Source organism: Pan troglodytes, chromosome 4 (assembly GCF_028858775.2).
Source record: "Pan troglodytes isolate AG18354 chromosome 4, NHGRI_mPanTro3-v2.0_pri, whole genome shotgun sequence".
Taxonomy (NCBI): Eukaryota; Metazoa; Chordata; class Mammalia; order Primates; family Hominidae; genus Pan; species Pan troglodytes.
This window is the reverse complement of record NC_072402.2, coordinates 22,574,532-22,586,985: the sequence shown is the minus strand read 5'-3', so window position 1 is coordinate 22,586,985 and position 12,454 is coordinate 22,574,532. Positions and strand designations below refer to the sequence as shown.

Genomic DNA, 12,454 nt, shown 5'->3' with positions numbered 1-12,454 from the left:
AGGTACTAATTACTCTGCTTTTACATGGGGGTAAGTAAAGCAGTACAATTCTATGGTCCTTATATACACAAAGCTTCCATTAACTTTTGATGAGTCTGCCTTCATGAGAAACACAGAATTACTTTCTCATATACAATTTTTTTTTATTAGTAAGAGGATCTCATAATGACACACAGTTCAGGCCCTACATTCCCATGCATGAGAATTTTCAGTGAAGTGACTTCACTTTTACTAAGGGAATTACTGAATTTTGTGCAGGATTCTCAAGACTGAATTTTGCGCAGGATTCTCAAATTCTTAATATATCAATCACATTAAAGAGCGCCCATTTTCACATATACACCATGGAATACTATGCAGCCATAAAAAAGGATGGGTTCATGTCCTTTACAGGGACATGGATGAAGCTGGAAACCATCATTCTTAGCAAACTAACACAGGAACAGAAAACCAAACACTGCATGCTCTTACTCATAAGTGGGAGCTGAACAATGAGAACACATGGACACGGGGAGGGGAACATCATACACCGGGGCCCTGTCGAGGGGTTGGAGGCAAGGGGAGGGATAGCATTAGGAGAAATACCTAATGTAAATGACTGGTTAATGGGTGCAGCAAACCACCATGGCATGTGTATACCTATATAACAAACTTGCATGTTCTGCACATGTATCCCAGAACTTAAAGTACAATTTTAAAAAAAAAGAGTGCCCATTTTATTTTCAATCACTTGGATAAATGGGATTAAAGAAAATACAGTTATACTAAAGGAATTTTCTACTACTCAGTTGCCAGTAGAGTTATGCATGAAGAATTCTTACTAAGTCAAAAGAGAGCAGAATATATTTGAAAGCAGAGTTGACCCCCTTCATTCGGTTTAACGAATGGAAATACTCAAGGTTCAGGTCACTATGGGCCCTTTTCCCTACTCAAAAAGAGACCCTCCCTATTAATAACCATTAGAATGCTCCACATTTTTAAGTTTGCAACATCATGGCCTCATTGCAAATTGGGTATTTAGGGAAAACTACATTTCCTTCCAAGGAAAATGTTTTAAAAATGCACAATTTCTCTATCACGCATTTTTTAAATAAGAAGAAGAGAAAATCTAACTGTTTTGCAACTAGGCTCAGGCAACTGCCCAGGCAGCCTATAGAACTGATATCAACAGTTTCATGCCTGTCAGAAAATCATTCTAAAGACTTTTTTTAATCTGAAAAATAACATCACCCTGAAATCCGAAGGCAGGAATTACATTGTGTTGTTAAAATGTTAGCAAGTGCATTTCATTTTTTTAAAAGCCAATTTAGTTTTCCTGAAATAAAGAGCTGATTATATCTCTTATTACTGTTACAAGAATTTGATATATCACAAAGTGAAAGAGTTACAGCATGTGTCAACTATCAACCAGTAAAAATGAACCTGATTCATAATTCACTTTGATAACGTCTAGTTAGTTAATCAAGTGATTTGTAATCATGAAGGCTGCCAGAAATGGAATGAAGAATGGGACACAGTAAAATTCTTAGGTTTTTTTTTTTTTTAGTATTCTTATTTCGTTATGTGACTTTTATTGCCATTTTTGATCACTGTTTCTCAGCAGCACAAATTAAATCACACATATTTACTTAGAAGTTTTTGACTACTAAATAGACTAAGGATACACAAGTTGAATGACCAGAGTATATAATGTCTTCCTACAAAATTAAAGGTTTTAGTGTTTACAGCTTGAACAGGAAAATTTCATTCCTTCCAATCTCCTCCTCTCTCTCCCCATTTTATTTGAATTATTTAGTAAATATGCCACTCATTCTAACTCAGTATATTTCTATATATTCTAAAACAAGTAAAATCATTCAACAGAACCTAGTTAATACCAGAAACCTTAAGCTACCTTTTAGTATCTTCATTGTAATTCCTCAGTTAAAACTATATTATAATATGATAGTCAAAGAACATTTAACCTCTAATTAATAAAATCTCAGTAAATAGACAAAATATAAAATCAACTTATAGCCTGACATATTACTAAAGGGGTAATGTGATAAATGAGTGTTTTTCAAAGTGTAAACTACTGAGCCATGTAAGAATGTGCCATTCTGACAATATTGGCCATTATAAGCTTTTTCATCAGCACTGCATGACATAGAACTACACAGCTTTAAAGTAAATTGAACTTTAAATATGATAACAAATGGGCTCCTCCTTTGATTTACTCTTCATAATTTTCAAGCAGAAGGGTCCTTTTCCAACTTTAGACTGATTACAAGACAAGATCTCCTTAGGGAAAGTAATAGAGTTCTTAAGCTCCATTATACTCATTATTGAAATCTAATATTTATTTTTTAAATTCAGCTGTATAAACTTTGTGGGTAAATTTCCAATAATAAATGCTTGGTTTTTCAAAATAACAAAATTCCAGACACACATTATACATTGACTCCAAGAAACTAGTATAATTATGGTGAGACCTTGGGAAAGATACTGTTTTCCACACTGAATATTCCCTGAAAAGTGTAGCAGCACTCCACTTGGGAATTCACGTTATCACCATTATCAGACCAACTGCTAGAATCACCTTTTCTTTCCTATTTAGCTTATTAATTCATTCATTCCACAAATGCTCATTAAGCTCCTACTCTTGCCAGGTATTATGCTAGAAATTGGGGATATAAAGATGAATTTAAAACATAGTCTTTGTACTTGCCCTTAAGAAATCTACAGTCAAGTAAGAAGAAGACATAAGTAAATAAGAACAATGAAATACAGGCTCTAGAAGAGATCTATATCTTGGAAATGTCAGTGACAGAGGTCAGTAGAGGACTTCAAAGTGTTCACCAAGCTCAATCTTGAATGAAAGTTGGTACCTATCAGGGAGCAAAGAGGAAAGACTATAATGGTAAGAAGGAGAATATGAATGAAGACAAAAGTGCAAAATACCTTATCATGGTAGGATAAATACAAGCTAGTCAGTTTAACTGGGGTTTAACATGTAAGAAGTATATGTTACATGTTGGGTGGTAAGGGAAAAGGCTGCCAGAAGCCTCTTTCAAAAACATCTCATATTGATGGTTAGGCTAGTTATAATCAGGTGATGTCATGTACTTGTAGAATAAGGATCCTCTTCCTCATAACTAAAAGTAGTTTTGACTTCAGTGAGCATCAGTCCTACAAATTTTTTACCTTGGGATTTGTTTATACTGTAAAGAAGAAAAATTGAAAGATAATAACAATTACAAAAAAAAAAAAAGGACACGAGCAAAGCAAGACTGTAAAGAAAATTTACTTTGACAACCTGACAATGGTGATAACTCAAGTGAAAGCAACTAGAATAAAGAGGGCCAAAGCAACATAAGTGACTGTAGCAAGTTACTTATACATACACACACATATGTATATATACTTCATGATTATATAAGATTTGGTCAAATTATAAATGTAATTAGTACAGCAAAATGAAGTTATGATTATTAAATACTATCAAATTATATTGACCCTGAACTGCAGATAGCTATGTAGATATACTACTGACTCTTGTAGTAATATTAAATATATAGAAGTCAAGCATTATGTCTGTGGAATAGCAAACTTGCAACAAGCATTAACGATGGCCACCCGTTGACTGACTAAATAACCTATTTGAAAATGGAAGAGAATCTTTCCTGAAATTTCCTGATATCAGTAATACACTTTTTTTTTTTTTTTTTTTGGAGACACAGTCTTGCTCTGTCACCCAGGCTGGAGTGCAGTGGCGTGATCTCACCTCACTGCGACCTCCGCCTCCCAGATTCAAGCAATTCTCGTGCCTCAGCTTCCCAAGTGAAGTGTTTTTAGTACAGACAGGATTTCAACATGTTGGCCAGGCTGGTTTCGAACTTCTGGCCTCAAGTGATCTCACCTTGGCCTCCCAAAGTGCTGGGATTACAGGCATAAGCTACCACACCTGGCCTAGTAATATATTTTTAAAATAAGTATACAACATATGTGATCAATATCACTCTTTTCTAATCAGTATGTATTCAAATAAGAGTCATGAATTACAAGTTAGCTGGCATGTGTTATAAGGAATGAGAATGGAGATGACAGAAGCTACTCAAACAAATTTTAAGTATATTCACAGATAACAAATTATAACTTCCTTTATTTTTCACTGTTGTGCTGATTTCTTTGTTGTCCTTTGGGTTCAAGTAATGAAGCATCATGGTTCAACATTCCAATAATGTCTCATAAAACAAAGTTTAAGACAAACTGTTGTTTGATAACGCTGCAAAGATAAAATAACATTAACATGATCCTTCATGTATTAAGATGACACTGACTCACCATCAATAGAGATGAGCTGCAAGTTGTTGTTCCATAGTTGACATGGGCTTGCTGATCTAGCCAATTCTATTGCCAAAGCTCCCCAGTGAATGGCAGCTTACATCTGTAAGATGATTATTACCAGTGGTCACAGAAAATAACAAAATAAAATGATCTATACAGAAATAAAACCTATGCCCTTGGTCCCAAACTACCATATTCTGATAAACTTTTAAAAAGTCACAGAAATGTATAAATACTGTATGATTCTTTCATTAAAAATTATATATGTAGTTACTCTGATCAATTCATTGTAGTCTATATATTACTTACCTAAATATGCAAATAATGAAAGCCTGACCCCCTGCCTCAGAATGTTCTCAGCTATCTTAACTAAAACGAAGATTGTTTCTGACTTGCAAAATCAGAAGTGTATAATGATGATGCTCAAAACATGAAAGCATGCCAACTTTATATCCCTCATCACCAGTAGCAATAACTGAGGAAATTACAGAATATTGTTGTTAATTTTAGAAATATTCTCTATACCATTAAATGTAATATGACTACAGCCAAAATTACTTTGACATTTCCTAGAATTCTGAAAAACACTTCCATTTTTTATGAAGAAAAAAATTTTAGTTACTAGCTACAGTGTTCATTCTTGTTAATACCGAGGTTTTACAATAAAATAGTTCTACTGACTCCTGATATGGAATTTTATCAGTTTCTAGTTGAATCTCCTTCATAAAGCTGAGAAGCTGATAAAATATTACTGGAAGACATTGTTTGTAAGTAAAATTAATGTTACATACTTATTTATTATTTAAAAGAATAAGAAATTAGATTAACAACTTAAAAATTAATAAGCCATTAAAACTAGATATAAGTAAAACAAAATCACAATGTTAAGTGCCTATGATGAGCAAGGCACTATTTAGAGGTTCTGTGAACAAGTATAAAAATAACAAGGCATAGTACATAACCCCAAAGAAATCACAATTTAGATATTATTGAAACATTCTTCTTTCAGTGCTCCATAGTTGTTTACAAAAACAAACAGCTAGATTCTAACCCAGATCCTCTGTTAGCACAGGAAGGATGATGTGGAAAAGTACAGCATCACCTACCACGGCATGGTAGCTACCATAAGGATGCAGCTCTGGGGCTCCTCTTGCATATGGAAATAAGGAAATTTTAATAGAAATATTGAGAACATCTGCTGCAACCTGTGATGCAGGCCCACTGCCACCTGCAAACAAATAAAATTCATTAATTTTAAGACACCATATAAACATTTCCAGTCACAATTCTGTTTTAATGGGTCATGCAGCAAGCATATTCTCTTTAACAGCTTTCCATTATCATCCCCCACCAACTCACCAAAATTGGATGTCTTCCACTAGACTGCAAACTCCTAAAGTTCCTCTTCATTTTGGCTTCCAATTTCTACAACGCCTAGCCGAACAAATAACTCAGTCTAGTAAGAAATTAAGGTTAAAACTGGCTACTATAATACTCTGTAACCAGTTCTATAATAAGTTTTATAGAAAGTACTACAGATACTAAAAGGAAGGAAAAACTGGCTTTAAAGAATGAGTTGCTGCTGGACAGAGAGACAAGTACAGAAAAAGCATTCTTAGTGGAAATAAGGTAAAAAGTTAGGGAGGTAAAAAAGGGCACATAATATTCTGAGAATTTCAAGTAGCTTTTTGGGAAAGCAGCAAATAAGAAGACAAAGGCAGGAGAAAGATAACGGAGATGACTTATATGCTAAAAAGCTGAACCTGTATTCTGACTAAAGGAGTGAAGACAGGAAAGTGAAGTGATCATTAAAAAGATCTTGGCAGCAGTATGAAAGATGGGAGGAAGAACAAGACTGAAGGCAATGGACTAAATCACACAAGACAAAGCGGGCTTGACCTAATGGTATATGGAGTTATGGCGACCCAACTCATCACCAATGACCATTAGGTCTGTTACCCACTAAGTCTCAAATCCAGGTACATATTTAGACAATACTACAGACACTAATTTATTTTAGAAAACTGTTTATGTAATATAATCTCAATTAAAAAATGGCAGGAATTTGACACAGGAATATCAACATGTGAAAATATTAATAATGAGTAGTATTAGAGGTCATGTTTTTCTTCTTGTCATTGATATATTCCAAATGTTCTACATAATAAAATTAAAAATAAATTCTACAACAATTTCTCGAAGCTGTGATAGCTAAAACTTGCATTAACCCTAAAGAGCCTCACCCAGGATCCCTTGACAATGTAACTGAACCCAAAGCCTTCTTCACCACCACAGCTCACTATCCCTAAAGTATTTATTCCTACATCAGGACTTTATCCCATGTTCTTTCTGCTTCTGTAGCACTCTCTGGCCCCGAATGCCCATCTAAATCTCAACTTCATCATACTACCAGTTACACTTATCTCAAACACGCATTACCTGCTCCATACATTTTCACATCCAATCATATTTAATTTATTGAAAACCATCTTCAGGAGTTCTCCTGTTTGTTCTTCCTACAGTTTTTATATAAGAACAGACTAGTGCAAGTCAGTCCTATTCCAAAGCAAATGTTCATACATGACCCATTTATGGACATATGCACATATCATTATTCCAATGTTTTGATAAACAAACTTATGTATATAACCACTACTAAAGAGTTTTCGAATCTATCTTCAGAAAAGTTGCCTACTGCTATGGGTTGAATTGTTTCCCCCCAAAATATGTTATAGCCTCAACCTCCAACTCCTGTGAATGTGACCTTATTTGGAGATAGGATCTTTGCAAATAATCAAGACAAAATCATTAGGGTGGGCCCTAATCCAATGTGACTGGTATCCTTACAAAGAGGTAGATTTGGACACAGAGACAGACATGCATACAGGAAGAACACCATGTGAAGGCAGAGATCACGGTGATAGACTGTAAGCCACAAAATGTCAAAGATTGCCAGCAAACCACCAGAAGCTAGCAAAGAACCATGGAACAGATTCTCCCTCATACCCCTTAGAAAGAACCAACACCTTGATCTCAGACTTCTATCCTCCAGAACTGAGAGACAATAGATTTCTGTTGAGTCAGTCGCCCAGTTTGTGGTATTTTGTTATAGCCGCCATAGCAAAATAACACAACTACTAAGGGAAACCATGATTTCTTTTGCTGAAAGTCACTAAAAACAAAAACATTTGTAAGATTACAAATCAAAAAAATATCTTGCTATTCATTTCTCACTCTGGTAGCAAATGTGCTATTTAATAGCTAAGCCAATCTAGTGCCAAAAACTTCTAAGAATAAACATGATTCATCCTTCATCCTATATAGTATCATTTATACAGACAGCATCACATAATCAAACATCAGAGAATGTAATCATTCTATAGATATTAGGATAAGAGAGTAAAATGAAGTTATATAAATTTTTCTTGGTAATGCGTAGAGCTGCTTCGTGAATTTTCATGCTGTGAAAATGTGATCTGACCCATAACACAACCAAAACATAGTATAATGAGTTACTTGATGAGCAATAATATTGGTATAGACCAGGAATGGGCTCTGAAGTAACACATACTTCAATTCAAATCCTTGCTCTCTCACTCACTAGTTACAGGCATATCTTGAAGATATTGCAAGTTTAATTCCAGATCCCAGCAATAAAGCAAACATTGCACAAAGCAAGTCACACAAATTTTGTTTCCCAGTGCACATAAAAGTTATGTCTACATTATAATGCAGTCTATTAAATATGTAATTACATTATGTCTAAAAAACTATGTACACACCTTAATTTTAAAATACTTTATTGCTAAAAAAAAAAATGTGAACGATCATCTGAGCTTTCAGTGAGATGTAATCTTTTTGCTAGTGGAGAGTCTTGCCTTGAAGTTGATGACTGCTGACTGATCAAGGTGGTGATTGCTGAAGTTTGGGTAGCTGTGGCAATTTCTTAAAATAAGACAATAAAGTTTGCCCCATTGATTGATTCTTCCTTTAATGAAAGATTTCTCTGTGGCATGCAATGCTGTTTGATAGCATTTTTACCCACAGTAGAGCTTCTTTCAAAACTGGAGTCAATCCCTTCAAACCCTGCTGTTGCTTTATCAACTAAGTTTATATAATGTTCTAAATCTGTTATTACTTCAACAGTGTTCACAGCATCTTTACCAGGGTACATTCCATCTCAAGAAACCACTTTTTTTCCCTCATCCGTAAGAAACAACTCATCCATTCGAGTTTAATCATGTAATTGCAGCAATTCGGTCACATCTTCAGGCCCCACTTCTAATTATAGTTCTCCCTATTTCTACCACATCTGCAGTTACTTCCTCCTCCAAAGTCCTGAACCCCTCAAAGTCATCCATGAGTGTTGGAATCAACTTCTTCCAATATCTTGTCCATGTTGATATTCTGAGCTCCTCCCATGAATCACAAACGTTGTTAACGGCAGCTAGAAGGGTGAATCTTTGCTAGAAGACTTTCAATTGACTTTGCCCAGATGCATCAGAGGAATCACTATGTATGGCAGCTATAGCCTTATAAAATGTATTTCTTTTTTGTTTTTTTTTCTGAGATGGAATCTTGCTCTATCGCCCAGGCTGGAGTGCAGTGGTGCAATCTCGGCTCACTGCAATCTCCACCCCCTGGGTTCAAGCAATTCTCCTGCCTCAGCCTCCCTAGTAACTGAGATTACAGGTGTGTGCCACCACGCCCAGCTAATTTTTTGTATTTTTAGTAGAGACAGGGTTTCACCATGTGGGCCAGGCTGGTCTCAAACTTCTGACCTCAGGTGATCCACCTGCCTCGGTCTCCCAAAGTGCTGGGATTACAGGTATGAGCCACTACTCTTAGACTCAAAATGTATTTCTTAATTAATAAAACTTGAAAGTTGAAATTACTCCTTGATCTATGGGCTATAGAACAGATGTTGTATTAGCAGACATGAAAACAATATGAATCTCCTTGTACATCTCCCTCAGAGCTCTTGGGTGACCAGGTACACTGTCAAGGAGCTGTAATAGTTTGAAAGGAATCTTTTTTTCTAAGCAGCAAGTCTAAAACAGTGGGTTTAACATATTCAATAAACTATGTGATGAACACATGTGCTGTCATCCTGACTTTTTTGTTCTGTTTAAAAAGCAAAGGCATGGAAGATTTAGCATAATTCTTAAAGGCCCTAGGATTTTTGGAATGGCAAATGAGCATTGGCTTCATCTTAAAGTCACCAGCTGGTTTAGCCTCTAACAAGAATCAGTCTGTCCTTTGAGGCTTTGAAATCAGGCATTGGACTTCTCTGCTCTAGCTATGAAAGTCCTAGATAGCATCTTCTTCCAATAGAAGGCCATTTCATCTACATTGAAAATATGTTGTTTGTTGTAACCACTTTTGTCAATGATCTTAGCTAGATCTTCTGGATAACTTGCTATTGCTTCTACAGCAACACTTGCTGTATACTTACTTATACTTTTATGTTCTGGAGACCACTTCTCTCCTTAAGCCTCATGAACCAACTTCTGCTAGCTTCAGTCATTTTCTGTGTAACTTCCTCAACCTTCACAGAATCGAAGAGAGTTAGGGCTTTGTTCTAGATTAGGCTTTCACCTAATATTGTGGCTGGTTTGATCTTCTACCCAGACCACTCACACTTTCTCTACAATAAGACTGTTTTGCTTTTTTATTGTTTGTGTTTTCCTTGGAATAACACTTTTAATTTCCTTCAAAAACTTCCTTTGCTTCCACAACTTGGATGTTTGACAAGAGGCCTAGCTTTTGGCCTGTGCTGGCTTTTGACATGCCTTCCTCACTAAGCTTAATCATTTCTAGCTTTTGACTTAAAGTAAAGGAGGTGTGACTCTTCCTTTCACTTGAACACTTGAAGCCCATTTTAGCGTTATTAACTGGCACAACACTTTCAATCTTATTGTGTCTCAGGGAATAGGGTGGCCCAAGGAGAGAAAGAGGAATGGCTGATCAGTGGAGCAGTCAGAATACACACATTTATCAATTAGCTTTGCTGTCTTCAACGGGCTCAATTTGTGGCACCTCAAAACAATTACATCAGTAATATCGAAGATCACAGATCACCCTAACAGATACTGTAGTAATGAAAAAGTTTGAAATAGTGTGAGATTTACAAATTATGACACAGAGTCACTAAGTGACACATACTGTTGAAAAAATGGCACCAATAGACATACTCTATACAGGGTTGCCACAAACCTTCAATTTGTAAAAAACGTAGTATCTGTGAAGCACAATAAAATGAACCACAATAAAACAAAATATGCCTGTATATGACTTGAGCAAATTACTTAACCATGTTTGAGCTTCAAACTCTTCATCAATAAAATGGTAGTTTTACATTTTATAAAAACTGAAGAAATTAGATGATATATGAAATGTGCTTAACATATATTAATAATAATAATAGGGCTTTACTATTTTTATTAAAAGAAATGTTTATAAATTAAGGATTTTTTTACACTTCTCTTGGGTAGGAAAAATAATTAAGCAAGCTCATGTAAGAACAAAAGTCTTGTTCACGTATACTGTACACAAAATATTGCCTTTGGCTAGTTCCTGACTATAAAATGTAGGACTTTCCGAATTTTAAAACTATTTGTCAAAACTCAAAACACATTCAAAACCTAATCTTGGGCCGGGCGCGGTGGCTCACGCCTGTAATCCCAGTACTTTGGGAGGCCGAGGCGGGCGGATCACGAGGTCAGGAGATCGAGACCATCCTAGCTAACACGGTGAAACCCCGTCTCTACTAAAAATAGAAAAAATTAGCCGGGCGTGGTGGCGGGCGCCTGTAGTCCCAGCTACTCGGGAGGCTGAGGCAGGAGAATGGCGTGAACCCAGGAGGCGGAGCTTGCAGTGAGCTGAGATCGGGCCACTGCACTCCAGCCTGGGCGAAAGAGCAAGACTCCGTCTCAAAAAAAAAAAAAAACCTAATCTTGGAACTAAAATACACACAGGATCTCAGTGACTTTTGGCTTTGTCGTTGACATTAGTTGGTATGCAGCTTTCAAAGCTCTACAATACCACTCCTTTATTCCCTCAAATTTGTAAGCTTTAGCCAGTCCAGAAAAACTACCTTTACAATTTAGAGTCATATGAATTTAACTCAAATAGGATGGTATAATCCACTGAACCTTCTACCAGGAACTAGTGATGTGTTTGTTTATCTCTTTTAAATATAAATCTTGTAAAATATACATCTCAAAAATCAGCTAATTGAAGAAAATACATATTTTGAATTCACATACTTCTTTTGAGAAATATTTAAATAATGCAAAACCTAACAAATCACCAAATTCAAAAGGACCTTGTTATATCATGCAAACAATCTACACAAGATACAAATTATATTCCCATATGAATTTCAATACCTGTGAACTGAAATTTGCTCCTATATCTACATATAAAGAAGGAGAAGAAATTGCACAATTAAGTCCAGAAAGACTGCAATTATTATGGAAAGAATGGTGGTATTTTTGTTAACCTCTTTATCTAAAAGAGCTATCTGATGGCCGGGCATGGTGGCTCACGCCTGTAATCCCAGCACTTTGGGATACCGAGGCGGGCAGATCACCTGAGGTCGGGAGTTCGAGACCAGCCTAACCAACATGGAGAAACTCCATCTCTACTAAAAATACAAAATTAGCTGGGTGTGCTGGCACATGCCTGTAATCCCAGCTACTAGGGAGGCTGAGGCAGGAGAATCACTTGAACCTCGGAGGCAGAGGTTGCGGTAAGCCGAGATCGCACAATTGCACTCCAGCCTGGGCAACAAGAACGAAACTCCATCTCCAAAAAAAAAAAAAAAAAAGCTATCTGCACTGGTCAAATTTGTTGGAAAATATATCAACAACCCACTTCTCCTTGTGCAAGAGATAACTATTCTTAGCATCTTTTTAAAAATTTTAGTGAGTTATAAAAATATGTTCAATGCTATAATAAGTTCAACAATATTAGCATCAGCATCAAAGCTAATGTATGGTCAAGACCAAACATAGGTATTTTTTTTTAATATTTATGAAAACAGGCCAGGCGCAGTGGCTCACGCCTGTAATCCCAGCACTTTGGGAGGCCAAAGCGGGAGGTTCGCTTGAGCCCAGGAGTTCAA

General features: G+C 36.1%; 1 protein-coding gene across 1 annotated transcript in view; it reads right to left on the bottom strand.

Annotated features, from left to right (window-relative positions):
- The window catches only part of LOC737467 (uncharacterized), a 160,485-nt gene that overhangs the window by 138,339 nt on the left and 9,692 nt on the right, over window positions 1–12,454 (bottom strand). Inside the window, exons 5-6 of the mRNA XM_063811802.1 lie at window positions 5,433–5,554; window positions 4,324–4,426 (exon numbers count right to left, since the gene is read on the bottom strand). The gene's annotated coding sequence lies outside the window, so the exon portion shown is untranslated. The remainder of the gene's footprint in view (window positions 1–4,323; window positions 4,427–5,432; window positions 5,555–12,454) is intronic.